Below are 25,148 nucleotides of genomic sequence, written 5' to 3'. Positions count from 1 at the left end.
GGAAAAGAGATGCTTTGATGGGAAAAAAATCTCAACAATTGGGAATAAAAAATATCCCCAAGGATTTTCCCACAAAAAAAAATAGGCTTCAGAACAAACATGGAAGAGGCTTCTAGCAGCATGAAGGGTCTGAAGTTACATCAAAATATTTAAATGAAGGAGTAGTTGTGGAAGTGACGGAAACCCAAGTTTTCTCTTTCCCTTTCCCAAGTGACTGCCCTAACCAACAGGCTATAATCTTGCTCTGACTATAGTCATGTTTCAGTCATGCTCTAGTAAATCAACTCTGATGATTAGAACATATTTCTCAGTAAATAAAGGTTCACATCTTCTTACAGTAGACTTCTCTTGTCCATATTTTCTTAACATTCTGAATAATCAAAATTCAGCTCTGCTTGTGGTTGTAGTTGCTGTTAATCTGGTTGGCTATTTAGCATTCGAAGTTTAGGTGGAATGGTAAAAAGGAAGTAATCTATTAAACTAGAGAGAATAAATAAAATCAGGATGATTAAATATTTTCAGTCTACATAACATTTATCTTGTGTAAATAGCATGAAGAGTAGCAAATCTCATTTTATTGTAGCCTTTTCAGTAAAATGTATTGTATCTACTCAGAAACATTTAACCAGCATAACATCTTCTCATGTATATCTTCAGGCCACATGTGTTGGAATAAATTACCTCAAACTGACCTTAGATTTGGTGTCTATTTACAAAGAATGATCATTTTTAGTTACTAAATAACTGTGTAGGTGCTATATAAAGTTGAGGTACTTTACATTAACTGTCAAGTGTGGAAAAGGTGAAGAAGCTAAGAAATTTTCCATCATACACAGTATGATAAAAGCTTGTTTATGTCAAAGACGTCATATTGTTTGCTACTGCTTTTACTGTGTGTATTAATAAAGTTCTAGCTATTATAATTGCTGCAGTAAACAGGACACTAATATGAACTCAATATCTATGTGTAATGAACTATAGCTGTAGGGATACAGTATTCAATCCTGTGAACTAAAAATTAGGTCTTGAATTGAATCTGTAACTGGGAATGGGTGCCTATATCCTCTTGTTTAGCTATGGAGTAATCATCATCACTTAGAAGCAAATGTAAATTAATTATTTTTTTTAAATTGCCACATTTTATTAACACAGCTTTAGAAATGAGTGCAGTTATTTCATCAAGCTCTTTATGATTCTCAGTCTAAAATAGTGCAGATTTTAGAATAAGTTTAGATAATCAGGGAGATTAATTTCTTCTCGAGCCATATAATCCCCCAAATGAATAGAATGTAACTCGAGAAAAGCAACTATGTAATGATGACAGTATAAAATCAAATCATTTAGTTGTTTATAGGTGTCCTCTTCCAACCTTTCTTTGCTGATGAAAAAAATCTGAACATCTGTTTTGCTTAGTATGAACTCCAAAATAAACTCAACCAATTCCATTAGAAATAAGATTTTTCCCCATTCATGAACTTAGATATCGAAAAATATCTTCAGTTATCAAAAAAACCTAAACAAATAGGAAACCACTCATTTAGTACAGTTTCACCCTTTAAGTGGGATATTTTAAAACTGGAACTTTGAATGCTTGTGGGATGGGGAATGAAGTCATAAAAATCAGTGGCTCTGAGAAGTGCTAGGTAATTACCTCAGAATTTCTTATAAGAAATGTAATTATTTGATTCTGCCTCTATAATGAAGGGAATCTTTAGCGGTCTAAATAGGGATGATGCCATAAAAGTAAGGAAGGAGCCTAGCCTCGGTTTTCCACAATTGACTGTGCTTCAAGATGACTATGAGAACTAGAGAAATTTCAAAATACACTGAAAGATGCAGGAGTTGGAAAACAGCACTTCTAACAGTACATAAGGACCTTGGTTCATTCAGATGCCCAAGGAGAAGACCACAAGAAACCTGACCACTGTGTTTAGGTACAGGAACAAATATGAGGTCTTCTTAAATGTCTGATGAGCTGATGAGAAGGTCCAGCAGCTGCAGCTGGGAAACTAATCTGCTTTAATATTCATTGAGTTTAACCATGGACTGTGGTGAATAGGCCATCACCAAGAATCCTTAGCATGAAACAGCACAGTTTCTAGAAAGATCTTCAGTGTACTCTTTATTTGGGGGGAAAACACACACACAGACACACACATTCTCCAACCTCTCTGTGGAGCAATGTGTCAGGTGAGAGCTTAGACAAATAATAATCATGGTCTATGTGGGCTTGAAATGTGGGGTTCTGAGTTCCCATTTTCATCCATCTCCTTTGGAGCTCCTAACATGCTCCTGACACTGGTACGTCTATGTTAAAACAAATATTATAACTAAACTTCAAGTTCCAGAGTTTCATTCAGTGTCTTGACAAAGCTAAAGAGGAAGTCTTTCCCACAGTATCACTTCTCTTTTGCTTCTGTTTTGTTTATTAGCCTTCCCTTGAAACATCAGTTGCTGACCACATCTGAAGACAGGCTGTTGAGCTGGGTGGTCAGTGGTCTGAGAGAGCACAAAGAATTCATACAATAACATTTGACATTTCCTGCTCTGCTTTCCACCTGCTTTGATCTTACTACTTTAACTGAACATTTAATGTGTGAATATCTAAGTAAACACTGTTAACAGACAATACACATTTTTGTGGTGATAGTTCAAAACATCTTGCTCAATACTTCCTTTGTTTTGGCTGCTATTTCTTCTTCCTGCTGCTTTGATTCTGTCCAATGTAGAAAAGCTTTCAGGCTACACTTAAAATCTCTATTCTTATCAAGTAGCATTCTCCTGTTTTCTTAATTTCTTGCTCCGATTGGCTGCAGTGATCTCACCAGTCAGTGCATTGACTCTGGTCTGTAACTCATGCACTTTCCCCATGAGTGTGGTACCATTTAGATTCTATTTGTAATAGTAATTCTGGAGCATAGGTACAATTTTAGTGGTTATGGCATACCAGCTAGCATGTTGTTGTGATTTTATCTATCTTCACTGAAACATATGCTATATATGACTTTAGTAAGGCGTTTGACACCGTTTCCCACAGCATTCTCCTGGCAAAACTGGCTGCTTGTGTCTTGGATGGGCACATGCTTTGCTGGGTAAAAAACTGTCTGGATGGCCGGGCCCAAAGAGTGGTGGTGAACAGAGTTAAATCCAGTTGGAGGCCAGTCACAAGTGGTGTCCTCCAGGGATCAGCTTCGGGGCCTCTCTTGTTTAACACCTTTATTGATGATCTAGACGAGGGGATTGAGTGCACCCTCAGTAAGTTTGCAGATGTCACCAAGTTGGGTGGGAGTGTTGATCTGCTCGAGGGTAGGGAGGCTCTGCAGAGAGACCTGGACAGGCTGGAGTGATGGGCTAAGGCCAACTGTAGGAGTTTCAATAAGGCCAAATGCCGGGTGCTGCACTTGGGCCACAACAACCCCCAGCAGCGCTACAGGCTTGGGGAGGAGTGGCTGGAGAGCTGCCAGTCAGAGAGGGACCTGGGGGTGTTGATTGACAACCAGCTGAACATGAGCCAGCAGTGTGCCCAGGTGGCCAAGAAGGCCAATGGTATCCTGGCTTGTATCAGAAATAGCGTGGCCAGCAGGGACAGGGAAATGCTCTTACCCCTGTACTCGGCACTGGTGAGGCCGCACCTCGAATACTGTGTTCAGTTTTGGGCCCCTCACTACAAAAAGGACATTGAATTACTCGAGCGTGTCCAAAGAAGGGCAACGAAGCTGGTGAAGGGTCTGGAGGACATGTCGTGTGAGGAGCGGCTGAGGGAACTGGAGTTGTTTAGTCTGGAGATGAGGAGGCTGAGGGGAGACCTCATCGCCCTCTACAACTACTTGAAAGGAGGTTGCAGAGAGCTGGGGATGAGTCTCTTTAACAAAGTAACAAGCGATAGGACAAGAGCTAATGGCCTCAAGTCGCACCAGGGAAGGTTTAGACTGGATATTAGGAAGCATTTCTTTACAGAACGGGTTGTTAGGTGTTGGAATGGGCTGCCCAGGGAGGTGGTGGAGTCCCCATCCCTGGAGGTGTTTAAGAGTCAGGTTGACATAGCGCTTAGGGATATGGTGTAGTTGAGAACTGTCAGTGTTAGGTTAATGGTTGGACTAGATGATCTTCAGGGTCTTTTCTAACCTTGATGATTCTGTGATTCTGCGATATATTGCCACTTTGAAGATGTTTATAGGAAATGCAAGCATATGCATTTTTCTAACAGTTGTGAGGCTGCCTTTTTTGTCATCATAGGATTCAGTGTTGTGACTAAATTGCCAGGTGTGTTTATTAGCAGCATTTTCTGAGAATTTCTTCTCACCTTTATAATCTAGACAAGCCTTCCTATTTCTTTTTCATATCACTTAATATACGAATCAGTGTATTCTTTTAATGTTATTGGAATTTCTTTCCTGATTTCATTATTCAAAATTTAGATATGCCTAGCTCAAAGAAAAAAACCCTGTAAAACCAAAACCCTATCTGCTTGTGGAATGCAGTAGTGACAGAAACAGAAATCAGATCTTGTTTGGTTGCAGGGACAAAAGTGTATTTATAGCTTCCATGGCAACTTGTTGCAGCTTTCTTCATAGAGGAAGAACCTGGGGGTAAAGCTGGTATTAAACGATCCCTTATCTGAAGTCCTTGAACACAGAAGAAAGCTGGAAATCTGGTGAGAGAGAGGGGCACTGGGAGAGCCCTGACACACTCTTGCAATCTTCATTGTAAAGATCACTTGAAATGCATAATCCCAGAGCTACTGAGCTCCAGGTTTTACTTTGTGACACAATTGCTGATGATTACACCTAGTAATGGAAGGCTGTGACTGGCTTACAGTACTTTTTATTTCCCCCTTTCTTAGTGGTTGTGCAGAGAGAAGAGGGAACATCTGATTTTGGGGGAAGAGGGTCGCTGTAGGAATGAAATTCATGAAATGTAATTTAATTTCTGGAAGATACCGTGCATACTAAAAAAGTTCTGTCCACAGTAAGTGACTGTTCTGATCCCATGGCTCTAAATTCCCTTTGAATGTCATTGAGGGAATATGGCTGTCATTCCTCACCAAAGAATGCAGGATTCCTTTTCAATAAAACTGAGAGCTGGCTGATGAGCAGCTTCTGAAAATATCTTTCCTGAAGTCAGAAAGAAATGCAAACATATTTGTATTTTATATGAAACATAGGTCAAAAGATGCTTTATCTATGAAACTAGGGAAAATACATAATATAGCATAGTATTTATTTGACGACAAGTTGTTGTAAAAGTAACTGAGACTCTGTAATAGAAAGAAAGAAAGAAGGAAGGAAAGAAGGAAAGAGAAAGAGAGAAAAAAGAAAGGAAGCAAGCAAGAAAGAAAGCAAGCCCTATTTACATTATCAGTGTCCTCTATACATACACATATTCATGCACAGCTATTATTCTGAGGAGCACGTACTGCAGTCTCTTTGTGTAGTCTAATCAGAAATGTGGTATCTGCTGCACTTCTGCCAAAAGAAAAAATAATTTATCAGGCAGTAAAAGACATTTGACTTACCTCACCTAATGTAAGAAACATATTACATCAACTCAGCACTTCTGTCCTAGACCCACCTGACCGTCTCTAGTCAGCTTTTGAATCGTGGAGTCAAGTGGATGCTCAATGTAACAATGTGAATAGATTTTAAAGGAAAATGAATTTCACTGCTGAGGGGGCCGTTTCCCAAAAGGTGGGATGCTCTGTGACTCCTTCTTAGAGCTATCTTTTCTTAGTTCATTTTGCTACATTGCACTTGATAAGTTGCCTTCCACATGAAAATTCATAATTGAGAGAGAAAAGAATGGATCACCATTGCACATATATAAAACTTTGCCTGCAAAATACTGTTCATTAAGCTGCCACATGAATGTGTGGTTTAAAAATATTCTGTCTTAGTAATGCCTGATTGGCTACCAGTTGCTTAAAGTTACATGGTATTTTGGAGGAAAACAGATATTTCTTACAAAACACCTGGTGAGAAAAGACAGGTGTTGGAGCAGTGACTGAAAACAGAACAGAAATGTTGTGTTCAGGTGATTGATTGAGTTTTGTTCCATCAGCAAAAGTGGATTCTTTAGCAGAAAGATGGCATCACATCACTAGTCATTGCAATTGATATTAATTGATACAACAAGAATGCATTTGACTAAAATTGTTCAGATTCTCAAAGGTGTTTTATCACCCAAAGATGTAGAAATTAGGCATTTTTATTAGGACTTTCCATAAATCATCAAATACTAGGCATAAGGGAATAAGAAGAGGAACAGGAAAACGCCTCTGGGTACCCTACGTGTAAGTAGGGCACATCTGCAGCCCTGTAATATCCTTATGATGTAACTCTTTGAGGAATTGTCGTGAGCACTCCATAGTGCAAAGACATATCTGCAATGCTCAGAAGCTCTGTAGAAGTAAAACTCAAACACCATATTCACTCACAGGAAGAAAAGAGCAAGTGTCATTTCATTATCCTTTTATTTGACATTCATTTACTTTCATCAGTAAAATATTCTTCATAATAGCGACTACTAGTTCTTGATTCTTAATAAAGCATGAAGGATATTCCATTGGATTTTGTAATTAAAAATATCTTCAAACATATTCAAGAGGCCAGTGCTATTTAACCAATTAGATCATAATAACCATCACCAGTGGCAGGGGTGGTTCTCACAGCATCCCTTAGTTCTCTGTTGAAATTGCGAACAATGTCAGTGCAAGGCTTTGGGAAGAAGGAGAGAGGGGAACTTTTTTCCAAAGTTCAAAAATTTTCAGCTGTCTGTTAATACATGAGACCTTGGCAAGGACAAGATTTGGTTTTTTCCTTTATTTTTTCGCTTTTGAGCTGCCTAACTCTTACGCAGCCCCCATCTATCAAAACAAAGATGTACAGAATAGACTCACACAGCCCCAGCTGCTGTGTGACTGATTATGTCAGAGCTGCCACCCAGACTGGACCAAGCTTGGCTTCACGATGGTGGGTATTATAGCTGCTGAAACCAAACAGCGTTGTCTAATTTACAGCTGGATGGACAGACTCTACCATTTCAGTTTAATGTCAGGATTTAACGTGGTGGGAGGTGAGCACAGACCAAGACAGTTTCAACTCCAGTGGTTTAGTGGGAGTGCAAATGTGACAGTGACAAGACTAGCATCTTCTGGTAATAAGATAAAAATATCCATTAGTGAGTGCTTTTTATTCTCTTGACCATTAGGCCTCAACTTGGATGTGTGATACTCACTGCAAGTAGTCAGGGCTCATATTGTCTGCCCAGTGTTGGGCACTGGAGATCACTGCAAGGCAGAGGGGACAGCAAAAGATGGCCAAGCCCATGCTAGCTGACTTACACATACCTTTTCATCAGGTGACCTCTTGGGTTTAAACCGGACATCTGGCAAGTTTGACTCTGAGTCCAGTCTAAACTTCAAGTATAATCCCTACATAGATTTAAGGAGGTGAAAAGGAAGTATTTTTAATTTCTTAAGATCTCAAGATTTTATAAGCAGAAGCTGTTTTTGTAAATTATTAAAATAAATTCTGGAGGGACTATACAGGAAAGGATGGATACCAAGAACTACAGTCCATTCATCCTGACACCAGCTACCATGTTTGTACCATATTCTTACAAGCACACCTCAAGGGACTCACTCCCAAAGCTCAAAACCTCCTCTGAAGTAATTTGTAAGCATCCAGTCCAGCCAGGAAATCTATGACTTTACGCCCAGGAAAAACAAAGTGTTTGATAATAATACGAGCTTATGAGTTTTTGAAGCCCCAGCTGATGCAACTGAGAAGATATGCAAAGAAGATGTTACAGACCCAGGGGTGTAGTAATTTTTGATAATTTCTGAGAGTTTGTACTATTCATATAGTTCAGGTATCAAATCCCATTGTAAAATAGATTTCATACAAAGATAACAGCTATTCTAGTTACCAATGTGTTGCCTTGGATGGAAATAAATTAAAGCAATGTGACACTGACAGTGTTTTCCTTCATTTTATTGCTGGTTTTCTCCTGTTTGCAAGGGCAGACCACAGCAGTTCTTAATTTTTTCAAGTATTGTCTATATATACATCAGTTGCAGATGTTCATGTACACGTACAGATTTTTCATGTACTACATAGGTAAAGATACTTTGCTTTTACAAAATTTCTTAGATTTTGGATTCATTCATTTATGTTTGTAAAAATGTATTAGAGCTTTGCAGGTGTAAGGACCTGTAGATCCAGTGTTGCTGGATTTTTTTAATAACGTCCCAGAGGGCCTTTTCACAACGGGGAAATAGTTTGTAGCAGCAATCAAGTTTTCAAAGCCCAATCTCCTTTACCAGTACTGTTTACAAGATAATGCTGGATTTGCCTCCCTGTGAAAGGACAAATTTGAAAATCCTTATGGAACCCATAAGAGAAAAATAAAAAGAGTAAGGGTAAACATAAGAAGAGCACAATGTAACCAAAAAAAATATAACAAACACAAAGCAAATAATACTCTCACTGCAAATTTTACAAGACTGCTTTAAGCTGCTGCCCACAGACTTTTGTCACCTTTAATGGTGTCTCAGGCACTCAGTCTTTAAGGAATTTTGGTACTCAGCACACCACCATTTCACATTTTAGTACAACCCTCATCTCCTCTGTCCCTGTTGCCAGGTGAGCTGTAGATCAGCACTGATACTAGGAACAGATTAAAGCAACAGCTTATCCAAGAGCTGCATAGCTCTGAAGAGAATACCAAACATTTATGAATGTATCTACTCTACTATAAATCCTGGAGTGAGGAATATATTTAAGGAAATGATCAGTTGATACATAAGATGCATTTTCAGCGCTCCCACCTTATGAATATAAAGTACAATGCTCACAACTGTGTATGTCTTCTCATTTACACTCACTACCACAGTCAACCTGTAGGGGTAATGAGATAAGACTACATTTATTTCTGGCATTTTACTTCTGCCATTAGACTGCAGTCAAACAACAGACCACCAAAGTAGTTCATTTTTCATATATATGATCACAGGGGGCTCAGAACTTCTTTGTTTTCCTGTGAAACTTTGAAATGAATCCTGCTTATTATTTCCTGTTCTTGTCAACTCTTGTTGACATAGAAGAATTCATTGCTGAGGGACCAGGTGTGATGACAAACACCTGGGAATTTGATGGTTATAATTAAAAGCTAAGAAAAGGAAGCTCATTGTAAGGCTTATCATCAGAGGAAATACCTTTTATTAGACAAACTGATATAAGGTGGTTAGTGCTGGTCAGTGTGATGTTCCTATCTCCTTAGGCCATAGTGAAACAAAGATGTTCTTTTAAAATTGGGAGTGTTGGATAAGTTGTGATGCAATGCTGCCTTCAGTAGAAAAGAGTCTTATTCTGTGATGGATACAGTTATTTGAATCAATGGAAATTTAAGTATTTCTGAATTTGTGTATATCTTGATTGTTACATATCAATAGCTTTTAGTTTCTCAGGTTGGAGGAATATTTAGACAATTTTCACAAGGATATGAAAAACATCAAGAATTTTTTCTACTTATCAGGTGGAACTTTGACGATGTTAAACTAGCTTTGAACTTCATGACCATAAAACCAAAAAAAAAGAAAAAAGAAAGGAAAACCCAACCCTACCACCACTAGATGGCATTGATTCAGCATCCAAATTTAGAAATAGCCTTCAGCTGTACCACAATTAAACCTCATCTCAGTGACAGCTTTAATATTAAAAGCACTCATAATCATTGTTCTTCATTTTCCTTTAAGTGTGCTATCCATTCTACAACGCTATCTTCTTTCTATCTATATCTTAGTGTATCATTGGTATGCATTGTCAAGCAGCATCTTTGCTGAGGTGGATACATTTTTGAAGATGGATGTCAGAGAAAATTTTCATTCTGGATGCTATTCAATCACTGCTGCCTCCTTGCAGAGTCTGAGATTGTCAGGATCTATACCAAAATCCAGCACAGCATGCACTGAACATTGTCAACAACTGCAGGAAGTTGGAGGTGTGTTGTTTCAGCATCAATAATTCCAAGAGCCGCTGCTCTGGCTGTCTTAGCGAACCTCAGATTTTCACAACCAGCAGTTGCCTCAATCACCGTAGAATTATATTTCATGGGATGGAGGAGACTCCTCTCTCTAGACAAGGAGCTGGAACTGGGGATTTAATCACAGTCTTTTCTGTCTTTCCCACTGACATGCTGGGAGCGTGTATCAGCTCCTACCACTGCCTCCTGTATGAGCTCTGACATGAAGCAAGAAATTATTTCTGTTCTTGCTCATTCTGTGTCTGCTGTTTAAAGAGTGAAACCACAGTGCTGCTGCCTGCACCATTCCTACCATTCATATTTGGTACTTTGCCAATCAAACACACCTTGGTGGGGGGGTAATAGGAAAGGGAATAGTGATGTTTTTCTTCTGGGGGTGGCAACTGCCCTGGGAGGATGCCCTTGTGAAGACAGACCTTCCTACAAGGTGATAGTGGCTATGTGACTGACTGGACACAAATATTCCCCACATTCTCTGAATTTCAGACCGCTGCTGTGCCCTGCACAACCACATCAAGGTTTTGTTCATCTACTTGGGACTCGGACAATGAGGACCAGGCAGGCAGCATATCAGGATGGCACTCATGTTCAGGATGTTATTTGGGCCTTCACTGCATGAGCATGCCAAACCTCCACACACATGTGCACATGGTACAACTCAATCTGCCACCCATGGTTACTCTGACTCTGCCCTCTCAAGCCTCTATGCTTTCTTTTGTTCTTTCATGTGCTGTATCAGCAGCCCTGGGGACACCACACAGGGCTAGGTCTTAATGGTCAGCCAGCAAAAGTGTTACTGACAAACAGCGATGCTGCACGTCACAGGAGAAAGGAGGGGAGCTGTGGGCAGGGCAGGGGAATTTGCTTGTTTTATGCTCCACTCAGAGCTGGCAGGGGAGGGAGAGGCTCTGGGAAAAGGAAATTCAATAAGGTCTGTGTTGGCTGTTGCAGCCTTGGGGAATGAGACTGAGTAAGAGCTGGGAGACAGAGCTTGCACATACCTCCTGCTAAGGAAAAGTTCTCTTCCACCTCCCACCATGAGTTCAAGAGCTTCTTGCCTATTTCTCTCCCCCAAAACCCATCTTTTCAGCTATCAGAAGAAATGATTCATCTGTTCGGTGACCAGGCTCTGCCTGAACACCTTCTGAGAGCAAATATGAAGACTCTTTGAGTTCACCTAATATTACAAGATCAAAATGATTTAGATGAGACAGACTCACTTTTAGTCATGACTTGGTCATGAAGAAGAGTAAGTTCCTCTGTCATTCAATGAGACTAAGGACTAGGTCCATGAAAGAACAAACATGTCTAGTCAGCATCTCCAAATCCATATCCCACACAGCCCTGCTAGAGCTCCCCATGCTCTCAAATTGCCATCCATATTCTTCCCTGCACACTTCCTAGATTGTTTCTTGAATGTCTCAAGAATGTCCTAAAACTTTGGTAATGCTGAGGGGCAAGGTAGCTATCTCATATTTAGACTACATTGCATTTCCAAAAACACCTGGACACCCAAACTGGTTTGTCTTTCTCAGACCAGACTTACCAGATCTGGTCTTAGAGAAAACTCAGGGTGTAGGAGGCTGGAGGCAGACCAGATAAACACCTGTATCCTGTGAACTGTAAGGAAGTCAGAGTGCCTTCCTGTAATAGGAAAGACTTTTCTCTCCGCAAGCACTTCATCCCTCATCTCCCTCCTGAAGGCACTGAGTTGCCACTGCACCATCAGATTTCTTTTGTGGCTCTGTGATGGGTTGTCCCTGGCTGGATGTCAGGTGCCCACCAAAGCCTCTCTGTCACTCCCCTCCTCAGCTGGACAGGGGAGAGAAAATATAACAAAAAAGGGTCAAGATAAGGACAGGGAAAGATTGTTCACCAATTACAGTCACAGGCAAAACAAGCTTGACTTGGGGAAATTAGTTTAATTTGTTACCAATCAAGTCAGAGTAGAGTAATAAGAAATAAAAACTAAATTTTAAAACACCATCCACCCACCCCTCCTTTCTTCCTGGGCTCAACCTCACTCCTGATTTCTCCACCTCCTCCCTCCGAATGGCACAAGGGGACAGGGAACTGGAGTTGCAGTCAGTTCATTACCCCCTGTTTCTGCCGCTCCTTCCTCCTCAGGGGAAGGACTCCTCAAGCTCTTTCCCTGCTCCAGCGTGGGGTCCCTCCCACAGGAGACTGTCCTCCACAAAATTCTCCAGCATGAATCCTTCCCAGTTCTTCATGAACTTCTCCAGCATGGGGTCCCCTCCATGGGGTACAGTCCTTCAGGAACAGACTGCTCCAGTGGGTCTCCCACGGGGTCATAAGTCCTGGCCAGAAAACCTGCTTCAGTGTAGGCTCCTCTCTCCGTGAGGTCACAGGTCCTGCCAGGAGCCTGCTCCAGTGTGGGCTTCCCACAGGGTCACAGACTCTTTTGGGCACATCCACCTGCTCTGACGTGGGGTCCTCCACGGGCTGCAGGCGGATTCTGCTCCACCGTTCACCTCCATGGGCTGCAGGGGCACAGCCTGTCCCACCATGATCTGCACCAGGGGCTGCAGGGGAGTCTCTGCTCTGGCACCTGGAGCACCTCCTCCCCCTCCTCCTTCACTGACCTTGGTCTCTGCAGAGTTGTTTCTCTCACATATTCTTACTCCTCTCTGGGGCTGCATTTTTGTTTTTTCCCTTCTTAAATATGTTATCCCAGAAGTACTACCACCATCGCTGATGGTCTCGGCCTTGGCCAGCGGTGGGTCCATCTTGGAGCCGGCTGGCACTGGCTCTGTTGGACACAGGGGAAGCTTCTAGCAGCTTCTCACAGAAGCCACCCCCGTAGCCTTCCAATACCAAAACCTTTCATACAAACCCAACACAGGTTTTCACCTTTAGTGCCTAAATCAAGTTTGAAAATGTACATAGAGTATGCAGAGCTTGGTAGTGCACTGCTAGAAGGTCTTTACAAAACTAGACCCTAAAAATAGTATTAGTTCCAGTAGTTTTATGGGATTGTTTCCAAGGAATTTTGATCTCATCTTGCAAAATGGCTAGGGTGACTTTTAGGGTTTTATTCTCTCAGAAAACTGTTCATAGTATGTTCACAGAAGTATCCACCTAGTTTCTACTACAAAGATAGATTAATCCCAGCTCATAAATTCTGACAATAATGAAAACTAAATTTACTACAGATTACAAACACATGGGATAGGTAGATAGGTTGGACAGATATAATGCTGAGGCCAGATGACTCCAGGTTTCAAAACTTGCCAAAGTGTGCAAATGAGGTGGGAGAGACATGGAAGGAAGAGCGGTTGGATTTTGTGAGGTCTTGGTGTGACTCCGTGTAGCTCTACAGTAAAGACTCAATAATCAGCAAGTGTTAAATAACATATGCATTTTTTTCTGGATTTCCATATGTGTGTTATTTACAGGATCATGTGTGAAGCTTGATCCCTGCATGACGCAAGAAACATGGAATATGTGGCAAAAAAGCTCTGCCCTAAATATTTTGTTCTTTAACTACAGGAGTGTGAAGCCCTGTGTGGAAAAAAAAAAAAAAAAAGTGCTCAAAGAGTTGTAATTTTGATAGTTTGCCTGTTAGCAATGAATCACAACTGTTTAGAAAGTCATTTTATTTACTGTGAATTGTTTGTTCCCAGCCAGAGAGATTATCTCAACTATATGCCTTTCAGAAGGCATTTAGCAGTATTTCAGCCAAGCCATTCCTCTGGTGTCCTGCAGTCTGTATCACTTAATGTATTTACAAAAACATGTTTAATCAGATCAGCAGTAATTTTAACTATCTTCTCCAAGCGGTCTCAACCTTTCATCAGGGTAGTTTGTTGAGTCATGTGTTCATATAGCAAATACCATAACCTTGTTGTCGTAATTTCCAGTGATTATGAGAGGGTTTTTTAGGTTCTGTATTTTAATTAATCCCTGTCACAAATTTATACATCCTGCTGTTGAAGCTTTCTTTCTTAAGAACAGCCATTTTGAAAGCTAGTCCTTGAACACATCCTCAAAACAGTTTCCACACAGTTGGTTGTTTTATGTGGAAACTGGGTGAACTGCAGGAGGTATACACCAATGCTATAAGAGGAAGCAGAGCTGTAGGTGAACTTATGAGGCTGATTCATAAGACTCTGGCATAATACTGTGAAACCTGAAGTATAGTCACTGTAATTTATAGGATGGGTTAGTGACTGTGAAAGTCCAAAGTCGTCCAACTGAGAGGTCTGAAAGATGGTGGGAAGAAGTGCAAACTAATATGAAGTGAATGTTGAGGAGACTATTCTTTTCTTGTGCTTATGGCTCAGACAGGCGTATGATTCATTGGGTAAAAAAGTGGCTGGCTGGATGAGCCCAAAGAATGGTGGTGAATGGAGTTAAATCCAATTGGTGGTGGATCGCAAGTGATGTTTCCCAAGGCTGGGTATTGAGGCCAGTTCTGGTTAATATCTTTATCAACAATCTGGACAAGGGGATCGAGTGTACCCTCAGTAAATTTGCAGATGACAGTAAGGTGGGTAGGAGTGTTAACCTGCTCCAGGGTAGGAAGTCTCTACAGAGGGACCTGGACAGGCTGGATTGATGGGCTGAGACAGTGGTATGAGGTTCAACAAGGCTAAGTGCTGGTTCCTCCACTTGGGTGACAACAACCCCATGAAATGCTACAGGTTTGGGGAAGAGTGACTGGAAAGCTGCCCAGTGGAAAAAGACCTAGGGGTGTTGGTCGACAGGTGGCTGCATATGAGCCAGCAGTGTGCCCAGGTGGCCAAGAAGGCCAAGAGCATCCTGGCTTGTATCAGAAATAGCGTGGCCAGCAGGGCTAGGGAAGTGATCTTACCCCTGTATTCAGCACTGGTGAGGCTTCACCTCAAATACTGTTTCTGTTTTGGGCCCCTCACTACAAGAAAGACATTGAAATGCTGGAGCATGTCCAGAGAAGGGCAAGCTTCACTGAAGCTGGTGAAGAGTCTAGAGAACGAGTCTTATGAGGAGTGGCTGAGGGAACTGGGGTTGTTTAGCCTGGAGAAAAGGAGCCTCAGGGGAGATCTTATCACTCTCTACAACTACCTGAAAGGAGGTTATAGCGAGGTGGGTGTTAGTATCTTCTCCCAAGTAGCCAGCGATAGGACAAGAGGAAATGGCCACAAGTTGTGCCAAGGGAGGTTTAGACCGGATATTAGGAAAAATTTCTTCACTGAAAGGGCTGTCAGGTATTGGAACAGGCTGCCCAGAGAAGTGGTTGCATCACAGTCCCTGAAGGTATTTAAAAGATGTGTAGACGTGGTGCTTAGGGACATGGTTTAGTAATGGACTTGGCAGTGTTAACAGTTGGACTCAATGATCTTAAAGGTCCTTTCCAACCTAAATGATTCAATGATTCTTTTTCTGAAAGAGATATTACTGCCGTACATTGTTGAAGTTCAGACATGTTCATATGAAACTTGCTTCAGTGTCTAGCAGTTTGGACCCACAAGTCGCTGCAAAAGGCAGTGGTTAATTTTATAACCAAAGGGAAAAAAGTGAAAGGAAGAGATGTCAAGGGTAAGGCCCAGAATGGTGCCTAGATCATCTCCAGACTTCTATGTTGCTGGGATGTGTGAAGTGTAACTCAGTTGCCTCTGTACCTGCTGTGGTGACAATAACCACGTTCAGGATGTCTTCATACCCCATCTGTCATCATGACCCACAGCACCAAGGCCCTTCCTGACCAAGGACATCCACACCTTAGCCTTGGCAGGCGATGGTGTTGTAAAGGTGGATGTCAGACTGCCACAGCTGGCCCAGGCACAGGTGATGGTGGCACGCCCCCTGTCTCTGAAGTCCCTTGTTTTCCTCTGCAAGCAACAGCAAAGAGAAAAGCACAGTTTATACCAGTAAATTTAACATGCACAGTATGCTTCCTAGCACAGAGCAGCCAGCACAGAGCAGCCCATACATATTTTAAACTCTTTTACATTTCAGAATTGGCTGGCAGCATCCAAGCTGCATTTTGGGGATGCTGCCCTGGCCCACACTAAGCCCCTAGCTGTACTGTGAATTGCTGGCACTGGTCCCCATGCCAGGAACCACTCTAACTTCACAATCACAGATTACCGATGATATTCCTTGACACCGCTTAGCCATAGGCAAGGAGATTTTAGGCTCAATTTGTCTTATATTTGTCCAGAAGTGGGTGTTCTCCAGCTAAATATTTATACAGAGCATTAGAATTAAAGCTTGGGTTTATTCTCCCCATAACTTAAAACCTGCTTATCTTACCAACACCAAACAGGACTGTAAACATTTCACCTTTTGTAATACATGGTGATGAAACATTCATTGCACAGGAATAAAAAAGCAGCAGCCACTCTTGTGTCTCTTGCTTGTTAACAGCCTTTAGAGCACTGAGAACCAACCTCATTGCGCAAACAACTCTTCGTCTCAGAAAATTAAGTGCCATTCCAGACTGGTGTACAAAGCACCCATAAACATGTAAGCATTTATGACACAGATGTGACTCCAGCTTCTACCCCAAGATACTTAAGGTTTAATGCACAAATGCAGAAAGCAGTATTATGTGAAGACACTTGCAGTGGATCTGTGAGCATGCTTTCATAATTCAGCAGAAGTAAAGACAATTAGGTTCATCTAATGAAAACGTACCAAGGACTACAAAAAGAAATCACAAAGATATCTGCATGAATAAGATTCTTTTCCCTTCCCATTGTGCAATCCGTATATGAGAGATTGTAGTCAAATGACCTTTCTTTCATTTCAGAAAATCAATATGTTCTAAGAAGTGCAAAAAGTAGTGAAGAAAAATTGTGCCATCCATCACTGAAGACTTTTTGAAGATAAAGGCTGATTTGGTCATAATTACCATATTATCTTAAAAGATGAGCTGTCCTGGGGCAACATAAGCATCTTGTTTTTCTAAATGCTATTCGCTTGTGTTGCATGCTGGTGAATGTCTGACATCTGCCCCTTTCTTCCTGAGCTTAATCACCGCCCTCCATGTGCCCTCACATGCCAACAACAATCCTTTTTTTTTTCCCATGTATTTCAGCATCTATAGTGTCTGTAGCTTTGGAAAACCATTACCTCGGGCTGTTTTTTCTTCTTTGTACTTTGGCACTGAAATTATTATTGTTTTTATGAGCTATCAAGTATGAGGCTACAAAATCAACAGAAATATTTTAAGAAGATGAGACATTATTAATTTTAAATTCCCACGTTCCTTGCCAACCTTTAGCTTTTCACTTCCAGAAGAACAAAGCAAAAGCATTACAAAACATACAAGAAACCCTCAGCTTTTGACCTAAGGGAAATTACATACCTTTATTCTCGACATCAATCTTACAACCAAAAAGTGATTATCAGTTTTAACCTTCCAAAAAGTATCTGTGACTTGAGGTAAGCTGTGCTTGGCTAATGAGGTTATCTAATGTAGTCCAATGAACTTGTCAGGGCTAATGATGGTCAGTAGATAGGTTTAAGGGATTTTTACATCAAACTACAAATCTCTGATACAATTTTTTATGATATTGTTCTTCTAACTGATGGTTGATTTTTTTCTAGAAAAAAATTAATTTATAATGGTCTTCTTTTGTGTTACTGTACAGAAACAGTGTATTCAAGGTTGCAGGTCTGTGCAGATGAAATCTGGTTCATTTATGGTTCTGAGGACAGCATGATGAAGTCAATTGGCTGATGTCACTGCAGCATTTAATGTACCATGAACTAAAAACACAGTTAATGTTTTTAAGTATAGTGGTTGAATAATTCACAATTTAGGGGACACACAGGGCAAGGGAATTATCTTTTTTTCTATTTTTTTTAACTGTGATACAAGATGTAATCAATGGGTAACTACCAGACTGGAGGTTTTTCAACTGCCAGTGGGGGAAAAAAAAAAAAAAGTCAAGATTTACCTGTCAAGCAGGAAAATCTATACTTGACCATGTAGGACACAAATACCAGAAACGATAGGCAAAGATAATTTGATGAAAGTTACCATTTTATGTTGTCATGAACATAAAATAAGACAAGAGGGTTCATAAATAAAAAAGCAAGTATTTTAATAAGAGATGCAGATTGCAACATGGAGATAGAAAGTCTGCATACATTTGATCTAAAATATGCCATGTTAAGTGACCTTACAAAAAGCTGTCTTAAATATTCATTTTGTAAAAATGCAACTTTCTGGTCTATTGAGTCCTTGACTTAGACTCTGTGATTCTTTCCTACCTACTCTCATTGGTACAAGGACTGGCCCCTCCAAAACTCCATGTGTTTCCTGGGCATATCTCAGACAACCTAGAAACATATTACATTAGGTGCAAACTTGTTCATGATACAGTTATGTTCTACCACAAACTCTTGCTGTCAATTCTCCAGATAGAGCATCTTTGCAAACCAAGTAGTAAACCACTGTCATACACGGTAATTCAAGAAACTCCTATTCACCCAGAAATAATTGCTAGCAATAATAACAGGCCTCGTTAGTCTAATTAATTGCCATAATATCTCTGCTTACTTGGATTTTTGAATAGATCACATTTCTGATGTGGTAACAAGTTGCAATTTAATTTATTTATCTTTCAGCTGTGTAGACAGCATGTATCAGTATTGCTACAAAACATAACACAGATGTTCTGAAAGAGCGGGGAACAGAGACTTTTATATTTTAACACGTATTCATGTCATAGGATTCTGCTCCAGCATTGTACTTTTCATGACAGGTGACATAGCTACATCCTGAATTATAGCAGTAATAGAAAACTTCCAGTGAAATTTGTAAATTCTTAGACAGACATCTATATAAAAGTCTAGTACCTATTACTGGAGCATATGATTTTTTTCAGTAAGCTAATAGCTGGGAGACATACATTGAAAATATCATTTAGTCTTCAGTGAATGATTGACTTCGGCATTTTTCTGACTGTTGGGTTTCCTTACTTATTAATTTTGATGGAAAGGATAATTTTCTCAAATTATACTCGGTGCATTTAGGATTTTCAGCTTCAGGTACCTATTGAAATTAATTTTTTATAAGGAATCCAATTGTACTGAATTGAAAAGTCATAAAATCTTTCTAAAAATGCATCCACAGCCCCCCTAAATGTGGTCTCAAATTTTCTGTGCATTTGTAAAAATATTACTGTTCAAGATACAATGGATTTAGGCTCCTCAAGGACTCAGAGCAATTACCGGCACATTTGAGAAAGCTGCGAATCTCTTTTTTTTTCATAGGATAAAATACACTTGTAGAACCACGAAATGAGGGGTTGTGAATGTGTGTAATACACACTACAGTGCATTACTTTGAAAAGTGCCTGCCACCGGTGGAGTGTCATATCTTTGCTATCCATAATAATTTCCCCCATTGTTCTGACAGACTTAATCCTCTCACATCTGATTATGGGAGCAATATCAGAAAAGATAGGTATCAAGAAATATAGCCAATTAAAGAAAACTATACGAAAGCATTCAATTTAGCTGTCTGTTGTCTGGCTGATAGCAGTTAATTTACTGTCTATGTGTTACAGAGCAGATAACAACACTTCCTGTGCAGTCTGATGCACTTTTGGTGCAGAATCCAAGAGTGTGTCATTGCTAAAGAACGTGTTTTTTTCAGAACTGCCAATAAAACAAGACATGTACCAAAACCATCTGAACATAAAATCAAACATGACAGTGTTTTTGCAGAGAACTGAGGGAGGATCCTGGCTGATTATGACATTGTTTGTTGGTAGTGTTATGTTGAAGTCATGGGTAGAAGTAGTTACAGAGCTATGACAAATATCTTCTTTTCCTTCCTAGGCAAAATTCCCTTGGATCTGTGGAAGTTTGGGCAAAAAAAAAAAGTACATAAAGGTAGTTATAATTAGTTCAAATGTCATTGCTGACTATAAACAAAGGCTCTTTTATCTGGCTACTTCCCTGAGATGAGAAAAGTGAACGTATGTGAATCTCAAAGAGTATTGTCACCTTGATCATTTTTACTTGGAAGATTTTACAGATGCCATTTACTGAAATAACTTTTTTTAAACAAGTGTTGGAGTTAAATGCAAAACTTAAAAACTTTTTCTCAGTAAAAATTGAGAATGTCTAGAAAATTATTTACTATACTGCCACCTACTTTAGCGTTATTGATGTGTCTATTAGCATCTTTTTTGTTGACTAGAAAGTCTATTCATCATGAATATGTAAAATGTTGAAATCTATCAACCGTCATATCCATTTTGTCTTACCTCTATAAAGAATAAACTTATATACCCATTCAGATATTAGAATTAATGTGGACTTTAAAAGTTTGCAAGAGTATAAATATAAGCATTGCACAGCTTAGACATTTCAGTTTAGGGAAGAGGTTGTCTGCAGCTCTAGTCTAAGAGAAAACTTCATTTCCAAGAGTAAATGAATCATACTTGTTTAAACAAATTTGGAAGGAGAGGAATGTTTCCACTCTGTCTCTCTCCCTTCTTCTATGGCTGGAACAGCAAAGGCAGCCCTCAGGCCCAAGGAGTTGTGGAGGGCAACAGTGAACCAGCGCCCCCTGCACAGATCCCATGGGCTCATCCAGACTGCTTATTCAGAAAACTCTCTGTCCCAAGCTACCCATAAACTATGTCCAGGATGTATCTGGGAGATGGCAACTTGGCATTGGCAGTCTATACGTACAGATGACTGTGGGACAACACTTGCACCCATACTTTCATAGAATCATAGAATCATAGAATTATAGAATGGTTTGGGTTGGAAGGGACCTTAAAGATCAGCTAGTTCCAACCCCCTGCTGTGGTCAAGGACACCTTCCACTAGATCAGGTTGCTCAAAATCCTGTCCAACCTGGCCTTGAACACTTCCAGGGAGGGGGCATCCACAGCTTCTCTGGGCAACCCGTTCCAGTGACTCACCACCCTCACAGGAAAGAATTTCTTCCTCATAGCTAACCTAAATCTACCCTCTTTCAGTTTAAAACCATTACCCCTCATCCGATCCCTACATTCCCTGATGAAGAGTCCCTCCCCATCTTTCCTGTCGGCCCCCTTTAAGTACTGGAAGGCAGCTATAAAATCTCCCCAGAGCCTTCTTTTCTCCAGACTGAACCCCAACACTCACAGCCTGTCTTCATAAGGGAGGTGCTCCCTGATCATCTTCATGGGCCTCCTCTGGACCTGTTCAGGCAGGTCCATGTCCTTATGTTGGGGGCCCCAGAGCTGATACTTGGCTCCTGCTTACCTTATCAGTACATGTGCAGCCAACTTCATTGGATATTATAGGGTACAATGAGAGTATCAACTCTTAATGCCTTGTTATAATTTATTATCTTACACATTCAGAATTTCAGAATGGTTGTGATTTTCATACATCACCTCTCTGGCATGAGCAACAACTTCTAGATGTCAGTTTGAGCCTGCAGACAGCTTGCAAACAAGATTTAGGTAAAACAGCTTTGCTCGAAGGGAAATCCTTCTGAAACACAAATCTCCTGGCAGTATTCTTTTCATCTCTCAGCTGGTTTCTTTCAGCCCCTTATTCTGTTCTCTTCTTTTCACTTAACAAGAATGTCCTAGCCAAAAATTGTTGCTTCACAAAAATTAGCCTGATAATAAGAGTCACTAAAAGAGCTGACCCAGACCTTTGCTGGTGCTATGGCAATCTGCATGTACAGAAGGCAAACATGTTCAAATCCCAATTTACTATCAGCGTTTACTCAATAAGTCACTGGCGTATACAGTACCTTGTCTCCTCCTTCTCATTTCTGCATGCAACATTTTACAACCACATGCACAGTGAGTCTCAAAAACATCTCTTCTGTAAGACTCCCTTCTGTGCACTGGAGTATGAATTTCTTACTGTTCATCCACATCTCTGCTTCATAGTTCAGAAGACATATGGCTTTCATGTTGCTTTTTGCCTGGGTAGTCTGTTTTGAAATTGCCTACCTATCTTCCCTCTGTGTGATGTTGCTTATTTTGTAAGTGTGAAGGGAATACATTACTTCCAAACTCCCAGATTTGATCAATGTTGTATTTTGCAAGGGTTTTGGTAGATTTTATCATCATGGCCTGCTTAAAATGGAAAGATGGCTTAAATAATTATCTCTTTTCCCTTCTTTTCTTTATCATCTTACACTATTGTTTCTTTGGTACTAGATTGCCTGATTGTGTGGATTTTTTCCAACTCTTCTCTCTCCACCTCTTCTAAAATCCCCTTTTCACTTAATCCCATCAGTCTTCCCTTTGTTGTCATCACTTTCTCCTACACAGTTAATCACTTCTTCTCACACCTGCTGTAACCTGTTCTTTCAGTTCCTTATTCTGCAGTCTTTTCAGACCAACCAAAGCATCATAACCAAAAATCTTTGCTTCCTACTAGTCTGTAATGGTATGGCTTGTTCTTGTTTTTTAGCTCACTTTCAAAGCTCACCTTCATTCTGACTTGTGAGTCAGTTTTTGCCTACTCTTCTCGTCATGAGAAACCCTATTCATGGATACTTCATCTCTATTAAGCTAGGAAAAGAAGCCCTGGATAATATTGTGGTGTCTATGAGTAATAATGAAGGAGGGTTACACCCTTTCATAGCTACTTACAAAGATACTTCAGGGACAAACACAGTGGAAAAGGGTGACATTTTCTACTCCAGAAAACATACAGTGAAAGCAGAGAGAGGAAGGTTTATGAATGGGGTAGAATTTTTCCAAGGTTTGCATGTGCAGGAATCAGCATTTCTGCATTTTTGCATATAGCTGTATTTGTGCATATCTGTAGCTCTTCCCCTACTTATCTACAAGCTGTCCTTTTTTTCTGCATGTCTCAGTTTACAACGTAATTTGAATTTTTCATTCCACAAACTATGAAGCTTTGCAGGTGTCAAAGGAAACAGTGGTGAAGACAGAAGATTTGCAAAGCAGTCCTGAAGCCTCTGACTATCACAGTAATTAAAGCAAAGCCCTAGGACACGCAAAAAATATGGCTAAGGGATAGTTCTGTTACAGCAGCATTTGAAATATAATACAGAAAAGAGGCTCTGAAGAAAAGGAAAATATTTCAAAGGTTTCTTAGAGTTTTTAGCAGAAGTTGAACTTAGGGCAAAAGAAAGAGAAGATTTTCTTGATTTAAGGTACAGAGCTGTTGAATTTTAAGCCTACAATTAAAAAATCCAAATCACTGTGAGAAGGTACACGAGGACTTAAGAAATTAGGAGTCTGAGTTATTATCCTCTGTGGAGTATTAATAATACTGACAACTTATGCATGTGTGTATGTTCATGCATATAGGTACATACATGTGCACATGTATAGCTAAATGTTATCCAGACTCAGCCTTGGTTGGTTGGTGGCTTATAGAAATTAATTCTGCACTTTTTATACCCAAAATTTCAAATATAGGACCCAAAGGAGATACTGAATCAGTCTTCAAGAAAAATTAATTTTGGTATTGTGCAGGTTTTACTTTGGTTTTGTTGAGCCCAGATTAATTCATGTTGCTGTTATGAGGAAATGATTGTTTATATCTCTCGTCTTGTGTATATTGGAAAATTGGCAGTGCTGCCTTGTAATTCATCACTTGTTGTGAGTCAGGGGACAATGCATCTTCAACTGCAGTGCAAATGATTATACAGAGTCATAAAAGCAAAATATCACATCCCTGTGAGCTGAATCAACCTGATAACAGAGACCTTACACGAACTTTGCAGAATATGCAGAAGAACTAGTGGGTTCTGATAGACATTAAATTGCATAAAAGTATTTTTTCTCCTACATGTTTAGATTTTATTCAGCCAACTAATGAGTTAAGATCAGAAACATCCACTGTGAAAAAGAGGCTTTCTGAGATGGGAAACATAAATAACATTGAAATTTTTCACATAAAGTTGCAGTGTGGTTACACTCAATTCCACACAGTGACAATACCAAGGTACAGTATGCAGCAATGACACTACTCTTTAAAATTCACAAAACGATTAAATAGTACTTGTATTATCTATGAATTGTATGTTGATAATGTGGATAATGTTTCACCACTATCTATGTAATTACCCTACTTAAAAGCAAGGGTTTGGTCATTTGCAAAAAACAGTAACACTTTCCAGTTTGTCAATCCATTGCCCATCACATAATTTTCATAAACTTGAAAATATTAGAAGTCCCCAAGGGAGGTGAATGTTCAGACGTAGCAAACAGTCCATTTCAAACCTATCTTGGCATGAGTGACCAGCTGTTCCGGGGAGTACAGAACTTACTACACCCCCATCTGCGTGGTATATTAGTGTTGTAAACTACTTGATTATGTGTCATAAACTAACTATTTTCTGCTGAAAGAGATGTCAGTTTCTTAGGAAATGTGAATTCTAGCTTTATGTATGTTCTAATATTCAATATTAGTTGTCAATTGTTTAGAGGAAAAAACAACGTCTTTTTGCAATATTTATATTGCAAATCATTAGTAGGTGGTAGAAAATATTAAGAGTTATAATGAATGAAGGCTCTGAGATGTGAGTAGTTATAATTCAAGTTAATGGTGATTATGATTCAGGAAATGTGTATTCCAGACAAATTGTAGGTTCTCTGTTTAATGATACCTATGACAATAGGAACAATATTATTTCTTAGACAGGTTTGGCAAATGTAATAAGAATCTCACATCTGGCAATGAAATTACACATCTCCTGTTGTTCATATTGTTTCTTTTTAGGTGTAGGAAAAAAGTGCAATTCTGTTCTAATTTTGTTTGCTCTCACTTTCTATGCTAAGTGAAAACATAAATTGCAAAACCTGTTTTTTTTTTCCTGTGAACACGGTATTCCGTCTCCTACTTCACGCATTTGTAACATGAGTAGAAGGAATCCAACATCCTCTCCACCAGCATGAAAAGCAAGGTTTTTTTATTTCTCGCTCTTTCTCCTTGCCAAACTGATAATAAAGAATAGAAATATTTTATTAAAAAAAAATAAACACTTAGATTTCACTCTACAGCATTATTTCAACACATCTAGTCATGTACTTGAAACTGAGAAGTTGCTTAAATTATTTTTATAATTAGTTATTAGCTTCGTTATTTACTTTTCAAATCATTGTTTTTCTTAGTTGAGTTTTCCAGTTTCTGGTAAGAGCCTTTTTGTC

The sequence above is a fragment of the Strix uralensis genome, chromosome 1, assembly GCF_047716275.1.
Source record: "Strix uralensis isolate ZFMK-TIS-50842 chromosome 1, bStrUra1, whole genome shotgun sequence".
Lineage (NCBI taxonomy): Eukaryota > Metazoa > Chordata > Aves > Strigiformes > Strigidae > Strix > Strix uralensis.
The sequence above is the reverse complement of the archived record's forward strand: the minus strand, read 5'-3'. Positions refer to the sequence as shown.